Source organism: Dasypus novemcinctus, chromosome 24 (genome assembly GCF_030445035.2).
Source record: "Dasypus novemcinctus isolate mDasNov1 chromosome 24, mDasNov1.1.hap2, whole genome shotgun sequence".
NCBI lineage: Eukaryota > Metazoa > Chordata > Mammalia > Cingulata > Dasypodidae > Dasypus > Dasypus novemcinctus.
The window spans coordinates 54239700-54248434 of record NC_080696.1 but is presented as its reverse complement, the minus strand read 5'-3'; positions in this window follow the sequence as shown (position 1 = coordinate 54248434).

The window sequence follows — 8735 nt, the reverse complement described above, 5'->3', positions numbered from 1 at the left end:
GAAGGCCTTTCTGGGTGTGATGTCGTTTACTTGTCCCAAGGACCCTGAGATGGGAACCGTTACCCTTTCTGTGGATGAGGACACCTAGACCCAGCAGGGTGCAGGGACTGGCCTAAGGCGATGGAACCAGCAGGTGGTATTGCTGGGATTTGAAGGGGTGTGGGAAGAGGCTTCCCATGAAAAATGTCAAGGAAGGTGAGGGCTTGGGTGTCAATTTCTCCTCTGAGAAGATCAATAGAGTGGGTATTTAAAAATGTCCCCTCGAAAGCCCGGCGGTGTGGCAGCTTCTGCCCGCTGAGGGAGTGCAGGCAGATGAGTGAGTCCTGCTGGTTCACTTACCGGAAGGCTTATTCCTCAGCAAAGCACCTCTCGCGCCACGTGGGTTCGGCAGTTTTGAGTTGCTTTGGCTCTTAGTCTTATCTCACTCAATTTATCCCCACGGTAGAACCTTGTTGAACACCAGTGAGGAGCCCGGGTTACAGAAAAAAGTCACTATTACAAAGAAAAGCTGTAGCAATGATTGCATACACACCTGTACTCCGTGAATTGTGGCAAATTGTTTCAAATAATAACCTCTTTGAAGCAGATGCAAAATTATAAAAATAGATTTTAAAGCACAAAATGCAAGGAGTCCAAGCATAAGAGGCCTCAATAAAAGGTGGCTGTTGGGACAGTGATTCTTTCACCGGAAAACCAGTCCCATGAAGCCAGGGACTGTGTTCACCTCTCCTGCTGGGTGACCAGTCGCTGGCACCTTGAAGACTCTCAGGAAACGCTTGTTGAGTGAATGAATGTTGATAAGGTGGTCGGACCTAACCGGAGATGTGAATTTCTAGACTTGCCCTCCCTGGAAAGAGCTAAACAATGGCCAAGATTTTCCGCTCTTCATAGTCTGTGGCCTTCTCTCCCACGGTCATCTCATCCTCACCATCGCCGGTGCTGTGGCCGAGGAAGTGGCTTTCCCACTTACTGAGGAGGTGCAAAGAGGTGAGCTGCAGCGCTCAAGTCCCCCGGGAGTCAGCGGGGCCAGGCCTTTGGAATCTAACTCCATTTGTCTTGCTGCCCTCCTCCACTCCCAGGCTGCCGAAGGAGGTGCAGAGATTGGTGACTCAACTGAGCGAGTTCAGATTCAAGCTCTGGGTTGAGGCCAGCTGCCCGCGCCCAGGGTCATGGCTGTCGGCACCACCAGCATGCTGACGGCCTTCGCCTTCCACCAAAGCCCCGGTCCCGCCCCTGATCGCCACACTCACTCTCTGGCTGCCTCCTCAGACCCCCCCCCCCCCCCCCCCCCGTTGTTGATCTCTAACAGGCATCTCAAACCTAACACGGCCCAAACAGGCCTCTTGCTCACCCCACCCCCCTGGCCCCTCAAGAAGCCGTTCCCATCTCCGCAGATGGTAACTCCATCCATCCTGGGGCTTGTATCTTCCAGATGGCTGCTGTTGGAATTACCCTTGACTCCTGGGTTTCTCTTACACCTAACAGCCAATCTTTTTGACTTGACCTCCAAAACATATCCAGAATCCAACTGCTTCTCACCACCTCCGTATCCTCTAGTCCAATCCAAGCCACCATCAGCTCTTCCTTGAACTATTGCAGTGGCCTCCTCTCTATTCTCTTCTATTTATTTATTTAAGCATTTTTACCGTGGCAACATACACCCAACATACCATTTCCCCTTTTAACCACTTTCTAATGGACGTGGCCCCTCTTCTTTCCTCCCTCACAGCTCGAAAGGCTGTTCTCCCTTCTGAGCCAGAAGCCTCCTGAAAGCCCCAGTCAGCTCATGTCCCTCCTCTGTCAAAGCCCTTGGCCATCTCCATCCTTGCTCTGTGTCAATGCCAACATCCTATGATCCCTTCCAGGCTTTATAGGACCTTCTCCCTCTCCCCAACCTTGTCTCCCACCACCCTGCCCTCACCCAGAGCCTTTGTGCTGGTGGTTTCTTCTGCCACTCCTGCACTGCTGCGAGTTCTTTCCTCAGGTGAGAAATGGTCACGTTCTGGATGCATTTATTTGCTTTATTTGTGTATTGTTTGCCTCTTCCAGAAGAACATGGGCTCCATGAAGCCAGGGACTTTGATTTCTAGTACCTAGAAGGGTCCTGGCACATGGTAAGTACTCATGGGTGGACGAGGGTGAACAAGCAACATCCGTGCAGTTCCGAGAGGTAGAGACCACCTTCTCTAAGTGGCAGTGCCGAGCCACTGAAATGACACAAGGTAGGGCTAGCCAACCCTGAAACAGGCTAAATGTTAATGTTTGGTTAAGATGCAGATGATCTGGAAGGGACTCCACCAGTGGCCACCGCTGGAAAGTAAGGTTGGAGAGGGTGATTTTGTAGATTGGTGTCTTATCCAAAAGAAAATAGGAGGAAATCAGATAATAGTTATTGAGTATTAACCAGGTGCCAGCACTTTGCTCAGCTTGGCACCTGAATTATCTCATTCAGTTCTGACATAACCCTGTGGCTAGGCATGATTCTTATACCTATTTTAAGAAGAGGAAACCAAGGCGTGTATGAGTAATATGGCCTGCCCATAATCACCCAATTAACAATTGCCTGCCCCTGGGCATTTGGACTCATTGGGTCTGGGGTGGGGCCCCTAAATCTGCCCTTTAAAGGGCACCTGTAGCTGTTCTTCTCATCAGGAAAGTTTGAGAAACACTGAACTGTCTGGAAAAGGCCGGTTAAACAGTGGGACCACCTTTGGAAGGCAGTTCTGTTATTCTTAGGTTGTTCATCTTGTTCCACTGCAGCCTCTGGAGGTCCTAGGGTCAGCCTTAACTCTCAGGCGAACTCCCTGGGGTGTCCCTGAGGCGGGAAGCACACTGGTGGCCCCTGCTGTGCATCTGTCTTCATTCACTTTCCTCCATTTCAGAAGTCTGTCTCCAACTACCTTTGCTTGTGCTCTTAAGTTTCAATAATTGTACCTCTTATGCCAGTGACCTCCTTCCTACCCCACCTCTTTTTCTTTTAAAGTATTTTTGGGTATTTTCCATGGCTGTTAAAGATTCAAGTACATTTAAAAAAAAGATGCATTACATAAATAAGTGATTAGATCTCAACAACTGGAATCCAAAAGAATGAAACCAAAATTCAGCAAATATGTCTTTGTTTTTGGTACTTATTGCTCAGAGCAAAGCCAGGAAGTTAAGCGGTAAAAAGAACCTGTTCTCCTATTGAATATTAGGCAGCTGTCATCACCCCATTGATAAAGCATTCACAGGTTGTGATTTCTCTGGCACCTAAAATATACACACCCTACATCCCTACATATCATCTCCTATGCTACGGTGGATAACATTTTCCAAACAATGAGCACAATTTCTCCCTCAAGGAAACTTGTTATCGAAAGATCCGAGGGTTTGGAACGTGTAATACAAAACAGAGATGCAGAGAAGAGTCATTTTTATAGTTCAGGAGGAGAAAGAATGGTTTTATTGACTAGAAAATAAAAACCCACACGCTACGAATTGGCCTGAACCCATCTTGTGCACCCTTTTTTCAAATCCACCTGAGACTAAAGACCAGCCCAGCCACTTCATAGCTGTGTGACCTTTGGTATAAGCCACCTAGACATTTTTGAACCTTGCTTTCCTGTGAAGTGGAGATAAGACCTCACAGGGTAGTTGTGTGAGAATTGAGATATGAGTCTGCTGAGCAGTATGAGGGCCATGAGTTTAATTTCCCTTCATACCTGGCCAAACGGAACCTGATTCAACTTGAGATTTTCCAAGCTCCGTAGCTGTGCTCATGCTTCCCTTCTTCCTAGTGTGCCCCTTGAATCTTTGTATGTCCCAAACCTTTCCTGCCAAGCTCTGCTCAAGTGCCACCTCTCCCAAAATGTCTCCCTAGACTCCACCGACCAGAAGTCATTTCTCCCTGCTCTATAATCTCATCAAACATCATCGCACCTCTGATATAGCACCTAATAACCAGCAAAAGGCTCCCTCTTCATGTTGCTCAAACCTGAAGCCAATCACTGCTCCAGAGAGTTTGCTCTTTCTTACTTTTCAAAGCCTTTCTCCACAGTGTCCTTTCTAAAATGCAAACCCCTATGGCCACTGCCAGGCCTAAAGCCTTCTATGGCTCCCCATTAGCCTGAGGGTGAAAAGTCCTCAGCATGGGCTACCGCTACCAGGGCTTGAATGGTGCGGTCCTGCCTCTCTCTCCAGGCTCATCTCTCTCTCTTTTTCACAGTTTACTTTTCTTAAAATTTGAACTATAACCCCCAAAACATTAAATTCACTCGTTTAAGGTGGGCACTTAAATACTTTTTAGTATATTCACAAAGTTGTGTGACTACCTCCTCTTTCTAATTCCAGAACATTCTCATCGCCCCATCAAGAAACAGGTACCCATCAGCGGTCTTTCCTGGGCCCCCAGCCCTAGGCGACCGCTCATCAATTTTCTGTCTTTGTTCTGGACGTTGCAGGAATGAAATCATGCAATGCGTGGCTGTCTCTTAGGTTGCCAGGGACGCTGTGACAAACACCACACACACTGGTTTACTTAAACAGCAGGAATTGTTGGCTCACAGTCTGGGGGGCTAGAAGTCCAAAATCGAGGTGTCGGTAAAGCCGCGCTTACTCCAAAGTCTGCATTCTGGTGATGGGCATTCTCTGCCACGAGGCCATCTCTCTCTGGCTTCTACGTCTGGCCTCCACCGACTTCTGGTTTCCAATTCCAGGTCCAATTTTCTTTGCATTTAAGGATGTCAACCGTATCAGATTAAGGCCCACCGTCATTCAGTTCAGTCACACCTTAACCAATAATAACATCTTTTTTATTTTTTCATTTTTAAAATTGTATTTTTTTTCGTTAGAGAAGTTGTAGGTTTACAGAAAAATCATGCAGGAAATAAATAGTTCCCGTATTATTAACACCACTGATACGGTATCTTTGGTTTTTTTTGTTTTTGTTTTTAATTTTTAATTTATTTCTCTCCCCTTCCCACCCCATTGTCTGCTTTCTGTGTCCATTTGCTGTGTGTTCTCCTGTGTTTGCTTGCATTCTTGTCGGCAGCACTGGGAATCTGTCTCTTTTTATTGTGTCACCTTGCTGTGTCAGCTCTCTGTGCGTGCTGTGCGGCGCCACTCCAGGGCAGGCTGTGCTTTTTTCACGTGGGGTGGCTCTCCTTGCGGGCGCACTCCTTGCGTGTCAGGACTGCGTGTGGGCCAGCTCACCACATGAGTCAGGAAGCACTGGGTTTGAACCCTGGACCTCCTATATGGTAGTTAGACGCTCTGTTAGTTGAGCCAAATCTGCTTCCCTGGTATCTTTGTTATAGTTGATAAAATAATAGTAATGAAATTGTACTATTAACTACAGTTTCAGCTTACATAACGGCTCACTGTGTTGGACAGTTCTATGCTGTTTTTTAAAATTTCTATTCTGGTAACATAGATACAACCTAGCACCTCCCCATTTAACCACATTCAAATATATAATTCAGTGGTGTTGATTACATTCCCAGTGTTGTGCCACCATCATACCATCTGTGTCTCAACTGATAAAAACTTCCTCAAAGGTCCTATTTGCAAAAGGGTTCACACCCACAGGAACGCGGAGGAAGGCACGTTCAAACAGGCCTTTTGTGAGGTCCCACTCAAGGCTGGACGGTGGACTTCTGATCTGGCTCCTCTCACTTCGCTTAATGCTTCGAGCTACGCACTGTTGTGGGTATTTCGTTCCTTTTCACGGCTGAGTGTTATTCCATTGTGTGGCTAGCCCACAGCTGCTTCACCTCTCGTTCGCTGATGGGCGGTCCACTCGGCCATTCCGAAAAGGCCGCTGGGAACATTCCTGTACAAGGTTTCCTGTGGTCACGTACTTTCATGTCTCTTGAGTACTGACCTAGGAGTGGAGTTGCTGAGTCATGCGGCGACTCCACGTTTGACTTTTTGAGGACCTGCCAGCCTGTTTTCCACAGCAGCTGAGCCATTTTAGTTTCCCTCCGTAGTGTCGAGGGTTCCAGTTTCTGAACATCCTCACTCCAGCCTCTTTTGTGCCACGCTGCCCCTGGCTCTCTGGGCTCCCCTCACCCCTTCTATTAGTTCTATGAGTTTCCTTTGCCCTGGATTCCTCCTGTCACACATGGAAGGAGGTATTTACAGATCCCAGTGGTTCTCAGCCCTACAGGCCCAATGCCTCTTCAGCTATCCTGCAGGGAAATTCGTAATATAATAATAATATAACTGAGCTACTCATAAAATTAAAATCATATATACTGTTCTCTAACAATAAAATGGAGGAGAATAAACAAAGTACTGTACAATAAAATCATTTATGTTTTAACATGAAAACGCGGTGAGGGCTAATGAGTAGCCCGGTGCTTGCTTGCACAGGCAGGAACACTGTAGGTGACGGCACAAAGGCGGGGGGGGGGGGGGGGGGGGGGGGGGGGCTCGCGGCCATAAGCACGTAGCGTGGAGCTGCTGCCAGCGTTGTTACTACACATTTCCAAAGTAAAGCTCAGTCTTCTCTCAACTGACACGGTCCTGGCATACCTGCCAAATTCAGGGTCTACTGAAACCACACAGAAAGCACTGTGCTTATGTACAAAATGGAGCTGGGTTCTAGATCAACCGAAAAGCTAACTGGCTGGCAACAACTGCTGGAATGTGCTCTTCCTTCTGAGCATTCCTCCCCTTCTTGCCTCAGGTAACTTCACCTGCTCTTTCAGCTCTCAAAGGCCTTCCTCAGGGAAACTTTCCTGCCACCGTCCCCTCCCCCCACGCCCAGACTCATTCTCTTTCAGAAAATCCTGTGCTGCTGCTTCATAGCCTCTGACCCCTTTGCAATCTTGGGCTTGTGTGTGTGTTTGTGTTTAATTAATGTCCTTGCCCCCTATGAGGCACAGATCCCCTCCCTCCCCCTAGAGGCCTGGATCTGTGTCCTTCCTATCATCTAGTCTCAGCCCTTAACAAAGTGTCCAAGGGAAGTGAATTCGGCTCAACAGTCCAGGATTCAAACCCCGGGCCTCCTTGACCTGTGTGGAGCAGGCCCACGCACAGTGCTGATGCGCGCAAGGAGTGCCGTGCCACGCAGGGGTGTGCCTGCGTAGGGGAGCCCCACACACAAGGAATGCACCCTATAAGGAGAGCCAGCCAGGATGAAAAAAGTGCAGCCTGCCCAGGGTGCCACTGCACACACGGAGAGCTGACACAGCAAGACGACGCAACAAAAAGAGTCACAGATTCCGGGTGCCGCTGACAAGAATACAAGCGGACACAGAAGAACACACAGTGAGTGGACACAGAGAAGAGACAATGGGGGGGGGGGCGCGGGGGAGGGGAGAGAAATAAATAAAAATCTTTAAAAAAATCAAAGTGCCCAGGGCTCATATATTTGTTGAATGAATGAATGCTCTAATAGAGCACTCTCTCCTCTCATCTCTGCTGTCCTGGGAATTCCTAGAGGATCTGTGCCTGATTTATCTGTCCCCCTCGTACTAAGAATAGTTCTTCTGAGAACAGCAACCAAATATTTCACGAGTGAGTGAAGGCAAAATCACCATTGGACTACCAGAGTCCCAATAAATGAGCTAAGATGTATTAGGGGATGTGTTTCATTTGCTGTGTGAGGGAAATGGGGCATCCTGGAATTCTCGTGATAGCTCTGGTTTCAATAGAAACCCTTTGTTTTAATTTTTGTTAAATTTCTCAGCTTTACCTGTTGTAATTTAGTGGCTTAAAGCAACAAGGATTTAACTGTTTCTCGCTATCCATGGACAGACAATCTGGGCAGTTCTTTTGTGGGTCTCAGCTGGCATCACTCCTGCAGCCGATGTCATCTGAAGACAGGACCGGGGCTGGAAAGTGGCCTCACACACATGCCTGGCTGCTGTCAGCGGGGGCGCCGCTGTTGCCCATCTCCACGTAGGCTCCCACCTGCTGGTAGGCTAGCCTGGACAGCCTCACCATGAGGGGGTCTCAAGGTTCCAAGAGCGTGAAAGGGAAAGGCGAAGCTGCCAGGTGAAGACCTGAATTCCAAAACTAGCATTCGTCCCTTCCGCCTCATTCTGTTGGTCAAAGCAAGTCACGGAGTGCCACCTGGATTCCAGCAGGTAGAGCTCCACCTCGTGATGGGAGGAGTCGCAACCATCCATTGCAGAGGGCTGGGGGCCCGGTCAGGAAGGCAGGGTTCACGGGGCTGTTGTCATCTGGATCTACCCCAGCAAGCTCCCTGGGCACACTCTTCTCATTCCTTGTCCTAGAATCTGTATGGCAGAGCTGGACCTTTCTTATTGGGGTCTTCCAGGACCCAGGAGCCTCTCTATGAACTTGGCATCTCCTGTCTGGGCTTGGAGATGGAGGTGGAGAAGGTGGAAGACATTGGCTGAATATGTTCTTTCCCCAGAGTAACTCCTTAGAAGGTTTGTTTTGGTGTTTGATTTATTTTGGGGAGAAACTTCTTATTTTTTGTTTTGGTTAAATCTTGACATTCGTTTTATTTTCTTGCCATTTGTCTTATTTCTCCTTCAACTCAACTGATACATATATATATATAATTGAGTTCATGGAGACTTCTGGCTAGTTTTTCTGTAGATTTTACAACATATGTGCCCAAGGGTTGAGAGAATCGACGCTGGAGCAAGGCTTGTGAGCCAGGCTGCTGGTTTGGTTATTGCCAGCTGTAGGAACTTGGGAGGGTTGTTGTGGGGATAGGGCGAGTAAATTAATGCAAACCACTCAGAGCAGAGCCTCGGCCCTGGTGAGCACCAGTCAAT